The sequence below is a fragment of the Tupaia chinensis genome, unplaced genomic scaffold (genome assembly GCF_000334495.1).
Source record: "Tupaia chinensis unplaced genomic scaffold, TupChi_1.0 Scaffold000423_1, whole genome shotgun sequence".
Classification (NCBI taxonomy): Eukaryota; Metazoa; Chordata; class Mammalia; order Scandentia; family Tupaiidae; genus Tupaia; species Tupaia belangeri.
The window spans coordinates 3,710,390-3,728,837 of NW_006159928.1; positions in this window are offsets into that span (position 1 = coordinate 3,710,390).

Here is an 18,448-nt window from a genome sequence, read left to right on the forward strand (position 1 = left end):
TACATTCACTGCTTTTCAGACATTTAACTAGCCTGAGCATCTAGGAAAATTTCAATTAGTGGCATTGCGTGTTTCTTTTTACATAATGTTGAACTTGAGGTCCTAATATTTTGTATCTATTTTCAGAAGTGATAGTGATCTCTAGTTTTCTTTTTTGCAATGTCTTTTTCTTACTTAGGAGGGTGCACAACTTCATTAACATTTCTTCCTTGATTTCTGGCTTTGAGTACTCTGCTTAAGAAATACAATTTAGGAACCAGCAAATGGGGTAGTGGTTACATTGCTGGACTCCCAAACAGTTGGTCACAGTTCAAGTACTGGACGTGGTGGTTTAAAACTCTTGCCAGGCATCTATACATGCATGCCCAAAATCCTGAGAGGAGAATGAAGGAAAAGGGATTGCAGCATGGCCATCCCACTGGGGGATGATTTCTTACTTTCTCACTGTGTCTGTCTGTCTGTCTCTTTTTGGCAAGTGCATACTCCCTAAAGCAAAAATCTCTTAATTAAAAAAAGAAAGAAAGAAAAAAAGAAATGGCCCCTATTTGGGGGGCCATTAGGTGACATAGTGGTTAAGGTGTTGGACTCCCACTTGACCAATTAAGTATGAGTCTCAGATCCAGTGGCTTGAAACTCACACTGGACCCAAGTGCATGCATGCCTAAAATCCTGAGAGGAGAGCAGAGAAGGAACGGCAGAGTGGCCATACCCCTTTGGAATGGTTTATCCCTTTCTGTCTCTCTGACAAGTACACACACCCTAGAGGAAAAATCTCTCTCAAAAATAAATAAATAAAACAATTCTAAAAAAAAAAAAAAATGAAAAGAAACCATATTTGATCCTAAATTCCTTTTTCTCATATGTGAACTTTTAAATTTTGTTATTTAAAAACTTTTGCATTTGCTCATAACTATTAATATTTTTAAGTCTCACAGTGATGGGTCCTAGGGTGATTATTTCTTAAAAAAATAATTGTTCTGGGGCCAGCAGGTGGCATGGTGGTTAAGGCATCAGATGCCCACATGACTGACCATGGTTCAATTCCTAGACCTGGTGGCTTGAAAATCATACTGGCATATGTGCATGCATGCCCCAAATCCTGAAAGGACATTGGAGGAGAATGCATTGCTGCATGACTATCCTCCCTGGAGAATGATTTCTCACTTTTCCTCTTTCTGTCTCTATCTCTTTCCGGTGATTACAAGCACCCTATGGCAAAAACATTTTCTAAAAAAAAATTATTTTTATTTTTTCATTTGCCATAGGGCTGTGGGCTTTTCAGAGACAGACAGAGAGAAAGCGAGAGTGAGAAAAGAACCCCCTCACCCTCAGGAGAGATAGCCACACTGTAATCCCTTCTCCTCTATTGTGCTCTCAAGATTCGGGACATTTGTGCACACGTGCCTGGTATGATTTTCAAGCACCGGATCCAGGACTTGAGCCATGTGGGAATCCATCACCTTAAACGCTGTGCCATCTACTGGCCCCACTAGAATTGTTTTTGTTTGGAGACTTAGGTACTTAGAAACTTAGGTTTTGGAATATTTTTGCTTTTTCTGGATTACTTGTTTACTAATTTTCTACCTTCTCTCTCTCTCCCTTTGTCTGTCTCTCTCACTCTTAACTCTTTTTTGGTCAGTATTTGCATCTCCCAGACTGATGTACTAATATTCACACATTTTTTATGCCTATCATAATTTCCATTTCATTTTGTTTTCCTTCTATACCTTAGTTTTATCATTCAGCTCATTCAATGCACTTTTTATTTCTATTTTAATATTTTTAGTTTTCAAGAGCTCTGTCTTGCTAAACTGACAGTTTCATTTTTATGATATTCTATTGGGTGTGATTATGTTCTCACTTATCTGAGAACATAAATTACTGTTTTAATTTTAGTCTTTATTTGCTCTCTGCATTCCATGTTTTCTAGGAGTTCCTTTGCACTCTTTGGTCTTCAGTATTTTATTTTAGGGTGGAACTTTCCTCAATAATCAGTGATTTTTGTTGTTCATTTGTTTTAAAAATTAAGGTATCAAAGACCTGAAAAGAACTGCTATGTGAGGAGATAGAGCCTTCTATCTTGGGGCTTCTCCTTGATAGTGACTTATTCGGAACTCCTTTATATCATATTGGGAGCCCACCCTCATGCTTATCATTTCCCCCAGGAAAGAACTCTAGAGAAAAATCCTGCTGGTGATATAATCTATGCAGTAATAGCAGAGGTAGTGGTAACATAGTTTGGCATGTAAATTTTTACTTAATCTTCTGTGTACAGGTTGGCTTCTCTCTTGTGCCTTCTGCTCTGCCTCCTATCTCTGAGCCCAGAGAATCATGTTCTGATTCAGAGTAAACCTGTAGTTTCCTGCCAGGCTTGGGATGGTTGCATCTACTGGCTGTACACATGAGGACAGATCTTACCTCTACTGGCTGAACACATGAGGAGAGATCTTAGCTCTACTGGCTGAAAACATGAGCACAGATCTTATCCAACTATATTTTTTCTTAAATAATTATTTACATAATTTTATTTATTCATTTATTTATTTTGATTTTACCAGAGAGAGACACACACCTACACACACAGAGAGAAACTAAGAAAGCAAACCACGAGTCTAAGATTCAAACTGTGGTTGGCTATGTGAGAGTGTCCTAGCACCTTAACCACCATGCCACCTGCTGGTTCCTTATCTGTCTTTAAGGGGCTTACTACCACCTTCCCCAAACTCGCCCTGGCTTTATGTGATAATCACTTGCAGATTACATTTCACTTAAGCTGAAGGTGATGACAATTGCTTTTGAAACCAAAACTGACAAGGAGCTTGTAGTGTCGTCTATTCGTTGGAGAGAAGAGGTGTGGTGTAGAAAGAGAGGTTGACAAATTACTGAAAATGAGAGTGCTGGTTCTTTGTAATGTTCTTTATCAAAAATGTTTCTCCCACCATCTTCCTACCTAATCTACCCAACCCCACCCCAATTTTCTGACTTGTAGCCTAGTGACACAAGTGTAAAGGTACCCAATGCTTTAGGCTTCAGGCAGTTGTTTTGGTTTGCTTTATCCTTGGAATGACTCTGTCAACACCAATAAGAACAAATAACAGTAATAGGAACCTACAACATTGTGGAGATGTGAACCCTGAAGTACAATAATCAGCTCAAAACAAGGTCATTTGCTCTGGGTGTGTCAGAGAGGAGAGGGAGAGGGTCTCAAACTACAGATTTTTAAATAATCAAGAAATCGAACAGCAATACTTCCTAAAAAATTGCTCTTTAGAAGAAGTCAGCGAGATGGGAGTTTGAAAAATGAAATAAAAAAGTCAAAAGTCTAAATTATTTTTCCCTTAAATCAGAGGCACCATAGGAACAGAACAAGTTGATTAAAATGAGCCAGATACATACATTATTTTATTAATTCTAGTGCCTAGTGCTCAAAAAGGAGTGAAACAGAGTTCAGATGAGCCTTTAAAAGCAGTGTGAGCTTGGTTTCCTGAATAGTGTTATCCATAAAGGGAAGAGTAGATAAGCAAATTCAATTTGGAAAATAATGATCCATCCGATGAACTGGGACCCACATGACAAGCTATTGATATGAGTACAACCAAATTCTGTCATAAAGGCTTCTGGAACTGAAACTTTTCAAAATGATAAAGTACCTACTGTTTTGTTTTATTGGCTTTTCCCTCTTATGAACAAGGGGGGGAAAGCTATATTGTCCTCACTGGACAATAATGTACAATAAGAAATTTATTAAGGGGAAAAAATTCGAGGTAGACATAACAGCTGCCTATGCTGTATTCGAGAAGATGAAAGCGTCCTGCTCATGAAAGGAACACCAGAGTCAGGTACACATAGAAAGGACGTGTGTAAGGGGTCTGGTTGCATTTGACTAATCACAGTAGGAAAACCTAGTGGTAATTCACACAGAGGTTAGACTCGAATTTTCTCTATATTATTCAGTTGACTGACAAGCTATTTGTGGTCCCACTGATGAATACATATGATGTTAGCTGAGTATTCCAAGTATTCAGAGGATGCTGGAAAATATGCAGGTAGGCTACATGAAAGTAAAACTGAAGACCTATAACTTACTGTGATTTATGTTACTGAGACTCACATTTGAATCACAGGTTCTATAAGGCTGGAGAGCCCCAGAAATCATCTGGTACCTTTTTGTTGTTCTCAATACCTAATCTTTAAATAAATAATTCCACTTATCTTTCCATGAAATCAGTATTTTTTGTTTTGCCTCAGGAAAACATTTCAGTGGTAATTATTTACGTTTAGACAATAAATTGGCAATGAAGGAATTTCATTTTGAGATCCTTTGGGAATAGTTGAAAGAGATGCTGCTATTAACTTCCAGACCAGATGACACTGAGGATAGATTTTGCACTAAGTTTTAAAAGTATACAATGGACTATTAGGACCAGCAGATGACGTAATGGTTGTCACTGGACTTTCATGTAGTCAACCACAGTTTGAATTCTGGACCCAGCACTTAAAACTGACACTGGACGTGTGTGCATGCATGCCAAAAATCCCTAGAGGAGAATGAAGGAGAAAGCATTGTATTGTGGCCCTCCCTCCTGGAGGTGATTTCTCACTTTCTGTCTTTCTGCCTCTCTTTGTTTCTCCAGGGAGCACATGTGCCCTATAACAAAAATCTCTTTCTAAAAAAAAAAGAAAAGAAAAAACTGTACAATGGAATACAACTCAGCCATAAAGAATCCTGGCATTTGACACAATGTGGATGAATCTGGAAGATGCAATGTTAAGTGAAATGAGCCAGACTGAAAGGCAGATTCCATATGTTCTCTCTTAATATATACCAAATGTCTGTACTCTATGGTGGAAACTGAAGAACTCAGATGCATAGAAACAGAGACAGTGATGGTTGATGGGTGCAACCTGGGTGAAGAAAGGGGTGGGTGGGGTGCTTCATGAGAAAATATTCATGGAAACAATAATTCATATAATTAAGGGGAAGAGGCTATGGGATAATGCATTACAGTAAAGTAAAAAATATAAACAATTAAATATATATTTCAAAAAACTAGTAGAACCATTAACAAATGTGCCAAATGTTATGTTCAATTTGGAAGAAGGTGAATTTGGGCATATTCTTGATTTGTTTATTGTGTACTATACACGTTTTAGAAAAACAATACTGTAGGGCTGGCTGGTAGTATGCTGGTTAAAATGGCCAGATCCCACATGGGCCACTAAGTGGTTTGAGTCCCAGACTCAGTGGCTTGAAACCCATACTAGGGGCATGTTTGTACATGCCCCAAATCCCTAGAGGAGAATGGAGGAGAAAGGATTGTAGTGTGGCCTTCCCCCTGGGGTTGCTTTCTCTCTTTGTTTCTCTCTGCAGTGAATATACAGTCCCCATAGCAAAAACAGAACCAAAACAACAAAAGAAAAAGCCATTCTATAGCCCATAAAGATACACATTGACTAAGATATACATTGAGTATATGTAAATCATAATTGAAAATAGATAAATATTTTTTTAAGTATGCCTGTGTTGGTCTGACTTAAATATTGGCTTTCTAGTTCACACAAAATGCATTTGATGAGGCAAGAGCACCAAAACATTGGCACTTGTCCTCCAAAGGAGCTGGAATAGGAACCCTGCATGGAGACCACTGGAAGACCTGACATAAGTACTGTAAGTCTCACACTGAGACTTATGAGGGCAGGTGATCTCTTCACAGGTTTGATCTGTAGAGTCGCAGCTTCTAAAAGAAGGAGCTTCTAGTAAGTGTGCTCCCCACAGGGCCGACCAGGGTTTGAGTCCTGAATCTGGTGGCTTGCTTTCTCACTTCCTCTCTCTCTCACTCTCGCCCTCTGTCTCTCTCTAGTCAAATTAAAAAATAAATGAATGAATAAATAAAATAGAAAGGACGTGTGTAAGGGGTCTGGTTGCATTTGACTAATCACAGTAGGAAAACCTAGTGGTAATTCACACAGAGGTTAGACTCGAATTTTCTCTATATTATTCAGTTGACTGACAAGCTATTTGTGGTCCCACTGATGAATACATATGATGTTAGCTGAGTATTCCAAGTATTCAGAGGATGCTGGAAAATATGCAGGTAGGCTACATGAAAGTAAAACTGAAGACCTATAACTTACTGTGATTTATGTTACTGAGACTCACATTTGAATCACAGGTTCTATAAGGCTGGAGAGCCCCAGAAATCATCTGGTACCTTTTTGTTGTTCTCAATACCTAATCTTTAAATAAATAATTCCACTTATCTTTCCATGAAATCAGTATTTTTTGTTTTGCCTCAGGAAAACATTTCAGTGGTAATTATTTACGTTTAGACAATAAATTGGCAATGAAGGAATTTCATTTTGAGATCCTTTGGGAATAGTTGAAAGAGATGCTGCTATTAACTTCCAGACCAGATGACACTGAGGATAGATTTTGCACTAAGTTTTAAAAGTATACAATGGACTATTAGGACCAGCAGATGACGTAATGGTTGTCACTGGACTTTCATGTAGTCAACCACAGTTTGAATTCTGGACCCAGCACTTAAAACTGACACTGGACGTGTGTGCATGCATGCCAAAAATCCCTAGAGGAGAATGAAGGAGAAAGCATTGTATTGTGGCCCTCCCTCCTGGAGGTGATTTCTCACTTTCTGTCTTTCTGCCTCTCTTTGTTTCTCCAGGGAGCACATGTGCCCTATAACAAAAATCTCTTTCTAAAAAAAAAAGAAAAGAAAAAACTGTACAATGGAATACAACTCAGCCATAAAGAATCCTGGCATTTGACACAATGTGGATGAATCTGGAAGATGCAATGTTAAGTGAAATGAGCCAGACTGAAAGGCAGATTCCATATGTTCTCTCTTAATATATACCAAATGTCTGTACTCTATGGTGGAAACTGAAGAACTCAGATGCATAGAAACAGAGACAGTGATGGTTGATGGGTGCAACCTGGGTGAAGAAAGGGGTGGGTGGGGTGCTTCATGAGAAAATATTCATGGAAACAATAATTCATATAATTAAGGGGAAGAGGCTATGGGATAATGCATTACAGTAAAGTAAAAAATATAAACAATTAAATATATATTTCAAAAAACTAGTAGAACCATTAACAAATGTGCCAAATGTTATGTTCAATTTGGAAGAAGGTGAATTTGGGCATATTCTTGATTTGTTTATTGTGTACTATACACGTTTTAGAAAAACAATACTGTAGGGCTGGCTGGTAGTATGCTGGTTAAAATGGCCAGATCCCACATGGGCCACTAAGTGGTTTGAGTCCCAGACTCAGTGGCTTGAAACCCATACTAGGGGCATGTTTGTACATGCCCCAAATCCCTAGAGGAGAATGGAGGAGAAAGGATTGTAGTGTGGCCTTCCCCCTGGGGTTGCTTTCTCTCTTTGTTTCTCTCTGCAGTGAATATACAGTCCCCATAGCAAAAACAGAACCAAAACAACAAAAGAAAAAGCCATTCTATAGCCCATAAAGATACACATTGACTAAGATATACATTGAGTATATGTAAATCATAATTGAAAATAGATAAATATTTTTTTAAGTATGCCTGTGTTGGTCTGACTTAAATATTGGCTTTCTAGTTCACACAAAATGCATTTGATGAGGCAAGAGCACCAAAACATTGGCACTTGTCCTCCAAAGGAGCTGGAATAGGAACCCTGCATGGAGACCACTGGAAGACCTGACATAAGTACTGTAAGTCTCACACTGAGACTTATGAGGGCAGGTGATCTCTTCACAGGTTTGATCTGTAGAGTCGCAGCTTCTAAAAGAAGGAGCTTCTAGTAAGTGTGCTCCAAAACTGAGCAGCTGAAAGTGGTTTGGTACTTAAGAGTGGTTAATAATTTGCAGAGCAATTATAGCCAGATAATCTGACACAAACAAACAAAAAACTTGGTATTTTATTTGAAGTAGTCCAGAAAAATAAAAGACAGCTAATTTTCTGGTGGTTGTGACATAATGTAAAACAAGTGTGATCTTGAATGCAATAGTACCTTACCTTTGTGATGTGATAAATTTGGTTTACAGTGCTATTAGAAATTTTAAAATAAAAAAGCTGGCTCTGTGGTACAACAGTAGGATCAAGAGAAGCCAGATGCCACAAGGTGACTGCAGTTCAAATCCCCAGCCTGGTGAGCCTGCAATGCACCAAGCATGTGCATCAGTGCCCAAGAACTCAGAGGGAGGGATAGAGGAAGACGAGAGGAAGGGATCATGGTATGAACAGACCCTGTGCAAGCAGCTATCTCTCACAAACATGCACTCTATGATGAATAAAGCTAAAGCAAAATAAGAAAATAAGAGTGTTATCTGTGAATTTAGAAGCTTTTCTGTAGTCTTTGGCTGTATCAAAGAGCTATCCTGTTGTGAAAAAGACATGAAGGAGTATGTTTTAGCTACTTATGGGATCAAATGGATTTCAAGTACCCTCAGGCATCAGAGTTCACAGACTTGACCTTTGCCACTCAGACCCTTTGCTATAGCATTCTATTATAGCCTGTAACCCTACATTAGTTATTTAGTATCTCCAAATCTTATCAGTAGAGCTCAAGATACATTCCCCAGCAACTTTATAGGTGTTTAAAGAGTATTCAAAAGAAAATAATATAAAGAAATTTCTCTATGCTCTTTAAATTACCATGAAAAATAGCTATAATATTTCATCATGAATCCATATGCTAATTTCTATTTCTGTCTGATCCCTGAAACAAACTTATCAACAATGCATCTGAAGCCATTTCCAGCTAGCTTAGTTCCAATTATTCTCTTGTACTCAATGCTAAAATATTGCTTTACAAACAAAATTTCATAGTTCACAGTTTCCACTAACATTTTGGTTTTTTTTCCCCTCAATTATTCCTGAGTCAATTTAATCATGTTTGTTGACTGATAGTGTCATGTCCTTCATTGACTTACTTGTTCTGTGTCCTGTCATTCTAACTAATTCCTAAAAAATAACACATTTCAGATTTCATCTATGAAAATACCATTGTGGTGGGTAACACAGTGGCCTGCCAAAGAATAACCCATGCAATCGTGAATACGTTATTTTAAAAGGAAAACAAAAACAAAAATGAGATTTGGGTCAGTTAGAGATCCTGAGATGTGAGAGTCACTTGGGTTATCCATCTGGGCCTATTATAATCACTAGGTTTCTGCTACAAGAAGGCAGAAGAGACAGTGTCAGAGTAGGTGGTAACAGAAGAAGCAAAGCCTGGGGTGATGAGGTACCAGGAGCCAAAGAATGGGAGCAGTCTCTAGAAGCTGGATAAGGCAAAGAAATGGGTTCCTCTCTGGAACCTCTAGAAGGAGCACATCCCTGTTCATCAATTTGAGACTTCAGACCTCCAGAACAGTATGTGATAAATTGTGTTGTTTTGAGTCACTAAGATTATGAGAACTGGTGACAAGAGCAATAGGAATGAATACAGCTATTATCATGGGTAATTAAATTTTGCGTGTGTGTGTGGGGAGGTTTTGGTGGTATAGGTTTTATAACTGAGTCAAGAACTCAAAACCAAGAAAATGCCAGGATAGGAAGTATACCAAAACCAGAGTATCTATTGTGGCTTTCCAATTTTCACTTGAATAATAAAAATAAACAAAAACTTGGCAATTTTGGAGACTCAAAGACTTGGAGAACTAATAAAATCAATACTTAAATAGTTGCTAAGATATTTATCAGCTGAGAAATTTGGAGAAGCATATAAATGGTGATTAAATATTGTGACCCCCAAGTTATTCAAAACTTTTCTTTTGTTTTTCTCTGTTTATGTGCTTGCTTTTTTCTTTTATGTAGAGCTTCCATTTATCTGTACCAGGAAGCCTAACCTCATTTATCATTGCCAACAATGCTGGAGGTATATATTGTTAATATCCCCGTATTAATAGGGAAATTGTGGCTGAGACAGAATAAGTAACATATCTAGGGTGCTCAGTTAATTCCCACTACCAGCCTAATGACAGCAATATGAAATTGTATTTCTAAAATATCAGCCATTTCCTTGTCTTCATAAGTCCTCTCTTGCCTGTGTTTTGTATCCCCAGCACCTAGCATGGTGATTGCTATGTAAGAGACACTCAATTTGCTGCTGGAATAAATAGATGACAGTACTGTTCTATGGCTAATTTTTAGGTTGAGGAATGAACAATTCATTTGTTCTTTGGGCCTCTGCTTCAGCTTCTCATCTAATAATTATCAACCAACCCTTTGACCTTCACTCTATGAAACCTGTGGAAATATGAAAAGACCTTTGTTGAGATTACTTTTTAAATGAATCAGCTAGCATATAATAAAACGTGGCTATTTAGTGTAAATGGGGTTCTGAAGGTCACTATTAAGTTAAATAATGCAATAACAATGACTTCAAAAAGGAACTAACAGAGGTTCTTCAACAATGTGGTAAGAAATTCACAGGAGTTAAATATTTAATCAAAAACATTCAATAAAAGTGGAATTGCTCCTGAAAGCCAGGCTGCATTTTTGGTAGATTAACTGGACAGATTCCACAAACATTTGTCTAAGCCATTATCTGGAAAATCATTTTCAACTCTAATACAATGAAAATATATTATCCATGTTAATAACAATGTCCCATCTGTTTAAGCATTTTACAACCTACTGAAAACCATACCTTTGGAGACCCTTATGGCTCTGAATTCAAAAACAGTCGCAAGTTCCATGTGGCAGTATTACCTGCTCAACAGGCACCACAAGCTTTCTTTCAAAGAACTTCAAACGTTCTGTGAACCAGCTTTTTAAAATAAACCACCCTGTATAAGCCAGGAGAAAATTTTACAGGTCAGTAGACTATCTCTAGTTAGTAATATGTGAGTGCTCAATTTTGAAGATAACAAAACTGCTGCTTCTTTGAAATCGAAAGCTACCTGATAGTAACATCAACTGGGTAAGCAAACGGTACTATCCAAAATAAAGTTCATTTACAAGCTATAAATGTTCAAATGCTCAATAAATCTAGAATATCTAACAGTTTATCCAGTTAATTAAGAATACAAAGATGTAAAAATAAATGTGAAAGTTCTAGGCTGTTATTTCAGCTTTAAAATTACTTTAAGGAAAGCAGAAGTGTTTCTTTACTCACTGAGAAGAAAGAATGGAACAAAAATGTTTTAATTTAGTGACAAACTGGGAATAAACCAACCCAGAAATACTCAAAAGGATAATTAACCAAACAAATATGAATGTTAATATAGGGCCAGTCAGTGGCATGCTGGTTAAGGCAGCTGGAGATCACATGGCAAGCTATACAATTCCAAGTCCAGCTCCAGTGGCTTGAAAACACCAGGTGCATGCGTATGCATGCCCAAACTCCTGAAAAAAAGGGAGAGATGGAGAACAAATTGTGGCATGACCTTACCCCATAGGGAGTGTTTCTTGCCTTTTCTCTCTTTCTCTATGTCTGTCGCTCCAGCAAGAGCATGCATCCTCTGGCAAATAAAATAAAATAATAAAAAAGAATATTTGTAAAATATTGCAAAATAGTAACCCCTAAAATAAATTAAATGTGATTCCTTTTCACAGGAAAATAAATGGTTGACATATGGATACTGGATAAAAAATAAATGTAGTTAGATTTTTAAAATAATACTCAGGCTTACAAAGCACTTTCAATATAATACATTACATGATTTTTATAATACGCATGTGTGGTAAGTAAGTGTAGAGTCAACTTCATTTTGTTTTACAGACAAGAAAGCTAAGACTTGGGTGACTTATTTATTTCTTAGAATTAAACAGGTTTGTGTGTGTGTGTGTGTGTGTGTGTGTGTGTATGTGTGTGTGTGTGACATTTTTGCCATGTGCTCACCAGGGGGAAAGAGAGAGAGAAAGAGAAATAGAGAAAGAGGGAAAGTGAGAAATAACCCCCCAGGAGTAATGGCCATGGTGCAACCCCTTGTCTTTCGTTGTTCTCTCAGGCGTTTGGGCATGCATGCAAATGCACCTGGGGTGTTTTTCAACCATCAAACCCTGGAGTCTGCCAAGTGGTATCCAGCACCTTAATCACCACACCATCTGCTGGCCTCAAATCACACATAGGCAAAGTAGAAATTTGGTTCTATACCAGTATAAATTACTGGACATTTGTCCCTTCTTTACCATCTCCACCAATTATATTTATCAGTAGATTTTTTTAGAATGATCTACTTTGGTTTAATTTTATTTATTATTATTATTTTTAACTTTACCAGAAAGAGAGAAAGAGAGAGAGGTTAAACGAGAAAGCAAGCTTCCATATCTGGTACTTGAACCATGGTCGGCCATGTGGGAGTCTACCACCTTTTGGGAGCCAGATAGTAAAGACTAGGACATTCAAAAGTAACTACATATACATATATGGATGGGGTGATTAAAAAATTACTCAGTATGGCCAAGGAAAAATGCAGGCTCAGAAAAGACTAAAGTAACACCTTAAGCTAATGCTTGGGGCAGATAGCCTACAAAAATAAAATACAAAGACAAAAACAAACCAGAAAACCCTGGGGAGAGGGAGAAATCTGTTATTTAGAGCTAACACATTACTGAATTAGAATGTCTAGTTTTAAACAAAAACAAAAAACAAGGCATACAAAAAGGTATTAAATTATGCCACATTCAAAGAAAAAATAATAATAAACTGTCCTTTTAAAAGACTTGATGGTGGATCTAATAGACAAAGACTTTCAAGCAACTGCCTTATTTTATTAGGGGTCAGCAGATGGCATGGTGGTTACGGTGCTGGAGTTCTACAGTCCCAAACTGGCGGCTTACTTTTTCATTTTTTTTTTTCTCTCTCTCTGGTGAGCACACATGCCCTGTAGCAAATTAAGAAAAAAAAAAAAAGATAAAGTTAAATAAATAATTATTTTTATAAAATGTCTTTAATTTGTTCAAAAAAACTGAAGACATGGAGAAAGTCAAGAAAACAATGTATAAATAAAATTGAACTATCAATAGAGATAGAAAATCTAAAAATAACCTTCTTTTTTTTTTTTTTTTTAAGAGGTTTTTGCTATAGGGCATGTGTGCTCACTCGCCAGAAAGAGAGAGACAGAGAGATAGAAAGCGAGAAGTCACCCCCAAGGGGGGATGGCTACACCGCAATCCCTTCTCCTCCATTCTCCTCTCAGGATCTTGGGCATGCACGCACATGCACCCAGCATGAGTTTAAGCCACCGGGTCCGGGACTCAAACCGCAATCGACTACAAGGGAGTTTAGCAACATAGACATTATGCTAACTGCTGGTCCCATCTAAAAATAACCTTCTAAAATGATGTAAATACAATAACTGAAGTGAAAAAATAACTTAGGCAATTTAAAGGTAGGTTTGAGAGGACAAAAGAAAAAAAATCATTGAACTTGAAGACAGGAGAATGGAAATTATTGAGGTTGCAGAACAAGAAGAGAAAAGATTAAAGAACAACAGAGAGCCTAATGAACCTATGAGACACCATAAAGTAAAATAAGATAAGCATTGTTGGAGTCCCAGAAGAATGAAAGAAAGGAAATAACAAAGAAAGAAATATTTAAAAATATAATGACCAAGACTTCCAAATTTCTTGGATGATATAAATAAACATATCCAAAAAAGGCACTGCCACACATAATCAGTCAAATCCAAAGACAGCAAATTTTGAGAGCAGGAGTTCAGAAGAAACTCATTTCATAGAAAAGATTCTATTGTAAATAAGATTTTCTGCAAACTTTTCATCAGTACTATGGAACTGAGAATTCAGTAGGCTGGTATAAATACTGAAAGAAAAAACATAAAAATGTAAAAAACCCATCAACCAAGAACTTTGTATCTGGCAAAACTACCCTTCAAAACTGATGGGAAATTGGGAACCAGCAGTTAGCATAATGGCTATGTCGCTGGACTCCCATGTAGTCGACCGCAGTTCGCGTCCTGGACCTGGTGGCTTAAAACTCACGCCGGGCGCATGTGCATGCGTGCCCAAGATCCCAAGAGGAGAATGGAGGAGAAGGGATTGCGGTGTGGCCATCCCCCCAGGGGGTGATTTCTTGCTTTCTGTCTCTCTTTCTCTCTCTGTCTGTCTGGCGAGCACACGCGCCCTATAGCAAAAACCTCTCAAAAAAAAAAATGATGGGAAATTAAGATATTCTTAAAAAAATGAACAAAAAGTATGAAGGAGTTTGCTTCCACTGCCTTACAAAAATGATTAAATTCTGCCATTTGCGACAACATGGTAAACCTGGAGAAAATAATGCTAAGTTAAATGAGCTAGACACTGAAAGATAAATGCCATGTGTTATTACTCCTTAGTGAAAGCTAAAAGATTTGATTGCATACAGGGAGAAGTAAATGGGAGATACCAGAAGCTAAGAAGGGGAAAGTAGTAGGGAGATAAGGAGAACTGGATTAATAGATCCAGGAGCACAAGTAGATAATTGCAATGAGTTCTAAAATACTATAGCACAGTAACTGTAGTTGCTGACAATTTAATCTATATTTAAAAATAGTTATAACAGAGGATTTGGAATGTTCATTAATCACTGTATTCATGTTTTGTAAAACTATAATGTACTCCATAAATATGTACAACTATTTAATTTTTAAAAAAATCTTGCGTTTGTCATCCAGTCCAGTTTCTCTGCAGTAAATATGAGCTGCTGGTTCATAATTTTGTGAAGCCAATCAGTAAAGATGTCCCTGTGATTTATGCCCTCTTGTTAATATAACAATGGACCTAAAAGAAATTTACTCCTTTAAAACAGCAAGGATGGAAGATTTTGCCTATCATAGCAAATTAGTACTTATTTGTGTCCACTGCATTCTTTCAATCTAGCACAGTTATTCTACCGTGGTACCTTAATTTTTGTATGAGCTTTCTCATCAGCTCTATTCAGTGCCCTTCTGAGGAAAGAATACCAAAACAATGATGTTTCATTATCTTTATAGACTTGTTCTGGTGATTTTCAACAGCTATAACTTAGTAAATTCATCAATGAATTTCTCTGGCATCTTATAATCAGCATAAATCTTTGCTTGATCATTGCCCATATACCATTGAGGGGCATGTGTTCACTGCAACGCTGACAGATTCACTCTTTCAACATGCAACTGAGATGTTCATTTTTAGCTTTATACAGTGTTTTTCTATTTGTTATTAACTTCTATTCACCACTTTCGGCATAGAATTTTAAAGCTTATCTTTCTTTCTTCTCAGGGCATGTACATTAATCTTTACAACATATTATACTCAATGGTGAAAAACTGAAATCTTTTCCTTGAAGATCTGAATCCAGGCAAGTATTTCCTTCCTACACTACCATTTGACATACTACTAGAAATCTTAGCCAGATAAGTTAGGCAAGAAAAAGAAATAAAGGCATCCAAGTTGATGGTATGATAATATGATCTTACATGTAAAAGTGCTAAACTTCCACCAAGAAACAAAAACCCTGTTAGAACTAATTAACAAATTAAATAAAGTAACAGGATAAAAACTTAGCACATAACAATCAATTACATTTCTCTACAGTAAAAATGAAAAACCACAAGAGGAAAATTAAGAAGACAACCCAATTTAAAATAGCTTCAAAATAATAACTTAAGATACTTAGAAAACTTAAGTTGGTAAAAAGACATATACAATGAAAATTGCAAAACATTGCTGAAGATTAAATTTAAAAAGTCAATCCATACTCATGGAGTGGAATATTTAATACATTTTTGTCTATTTATTTATTTTGAAAGAGAAAGAGACTCTTGAGAGGATGTCACCACACAGTAATATTCTCTCTGGTCTTCCTACCAGCAAGAATCACAGGTGTTTGCAGACATGTCCATCATCTTTAACCTGACCCAGGATCCAAACCTAGTCCCTCTCATGTGGTTGCAGTATTGCACAGTGGCATCTCAACTACCTGAACCACTGTAATTGTGTCATAATCTTGCAGACATGTCAATACACTTAAAGTAATGCACAGATTCAATGTGATGCATATAAAAATCTCTGCAATATTTTTGCAGAAATTTTAAAAATCCATTTTGAAATACAAAGGACAAACCAATCTTGAAAAAGACAAAGTTGGAAGACTCAAATTTCTTAGTGTCAAACTTCCTACAAAGTTATAGTAATCAAAACACTGTGGGTCTGGCATTTAGACAGACATATGTGACTAATAAAAGAGAATAAAGAGTCCAGAAATAAGCCCTCTATAAATGGTTAAATAATTTTGACTGGAGTGTCAAGACTATTCAAAGGGGAGGGGACACAATCTTTTCAACAAATGGTTCTGGGAAAATTGAATATCCACATTCAAAAATAAAGTTAGACACTTAACCAATATTGTAAATATTAACTCAAAATAGATTAATGATTTAAGTATAAGACCTAAAATTAGATAACTCTTAAGAAAAACACAGGGCAAAACATTTTTTGAGAGGTTTTTGCCATAGGGTGTGTGCGCTCTCCAGACAGAGAGAGACAGAGAGACAGAAAGTGAGAAATCACCCCCCGGGGGGATGACCATGCCGCAATCCCTTCTCCTTCACTCTCCTCTCGGGATCTTGGGCATGCACGCACACGCGCCCAGCGTGAGTTTTAAGCCACCGGGTCCGGGACGCCAACCGCGGTCAACTACGTGGGAGTCCAGTGACACAGCCATTACGCTAACTGCTGGTCCCACAGGGCAAAACTTTCAACATTGCATTTGGCAATGGTTTCTTAGATATGACACCAAAGACAAAAGCAAAAAGAAAGACAAACTGATTTTATAAAAAAATTAAGATCTTATACCTCAAAATTCAGTATCAATAGAGTAAAAAGTCAACTCACAGAATGAGAGACAATATTTGCAAATCAGATGTCTGATAAGGAATTAGTATCAAGAATATAATAAACTCCTAAAACTCAACAACAAAAAAAACCAACAACCTTATTCAAAAATGGGCAAAGGACTTGAATAGACATGTGTCCAAATAAAATATACAAATGATCAATAAGCATGTGAAAAGATGTGCACCATCATTAATTATTAGGAAAATACAAATCAAAATTACAGTGAGATACGGCCTCACACTCATTAACACGACTACTGTAAGCCATCCTGCACATCTGTCAAATAAAATATCAGATACTGTGGATGATGTGAAAATATTTAAATCCTTGATCATTGTTGGTAGGAATGTATAATGATGTAGACACTGAGAAAAGTAACATGGCAATTCCTCAAAAAATTAAAAACATAATTACCATATGAACTAGATATTCCATTCATGGCTATATAACCAAAAGAATTGAAAGTAGGGCCTTAAAGAGATATTGTACACCCATGTTCAAAGCAACATTATTCACAATAGCCAAAAGGTAGATGCAACCCAGGTGTACATTGACAGATGAATGAAGAAGAAAATATGGTATATATGTACAATAGAATATTATTCAGCCTATAAAAGAAAGGAACTTATAATACATTTTACAACACAGATGAGCCATAACATTATACTAAGTGAAATAAGCCAGCCACACAAAAAAGAGCTACACTGTATAATTTCACTTATTTAAGTTACCTAGAGTAGTTAAATTTATACACAAAGTAGAATGGTGGTTGCCAGGGCCTGAGTGGGGCAAAAGAGGTGAGTGTTTTTAATGGATATGGAGTTTTAGTTTTGCAAGTTGAAAAGAGTTCTGGAAATTGGTTGTATAACAATGTGAATGCAATTAACAATATTAAACTGCACAATTAAAACTACTTCATATGGTTTTAAAAATTATTTGAAAGTTGGGACCAGTAGTTGGTATAATGTCTGTATTGCTGGACTCCCATGTAGTTGACCGCAGTTTGAATCCCAGACCCAGTGGCTTAAACTTATGCCGGGCGCGTGCGCATGTGTGCCCAAGAGCCCGAGAGGAGAATGGAGGAGGAGGGATTGTGGTATTGACCATTCCCTGCCTCCCCGGGGAGTGATTCCTTGCTTTCTGTCTTTTGTCTCTCTGTCTCTCTCTTTCTTTCTGGTGAGCACACGTGTGCTATAGAAAAATCCTCTCCTAAAAAAAATATTTGAAAGTTGAATTCTTCACACAGCAAATTTTTTTTTTCATTTTTCTGGAGCTTTGTACTTCTACAATTTTTGTAGTAGTGTATGTGTAACTATAGTTTAAAAATATCACTTTATTTTTAACAGAGCTTTTCTATACACATCTCAAACATTATCACTATGAAAGAAATGTCCTAGAAAATGGAGAGAGAACAGTGGCAGATATTGCTCGTGTCCTACTTCCCCTGCCATTTTCCAGCCATAGTAGAAATACTGCTAACACAGTCATACAATGCTTTCGAATCAAAGTGAATATTCTAGAGAGAGATTCAAAAACAGCAATATAGTCTAACCTCCTTGATTATTGGTCAGAAGCGATAAGTATCTGATGGAGAAGTGAATTGTCTTTACAAAGAGACATCT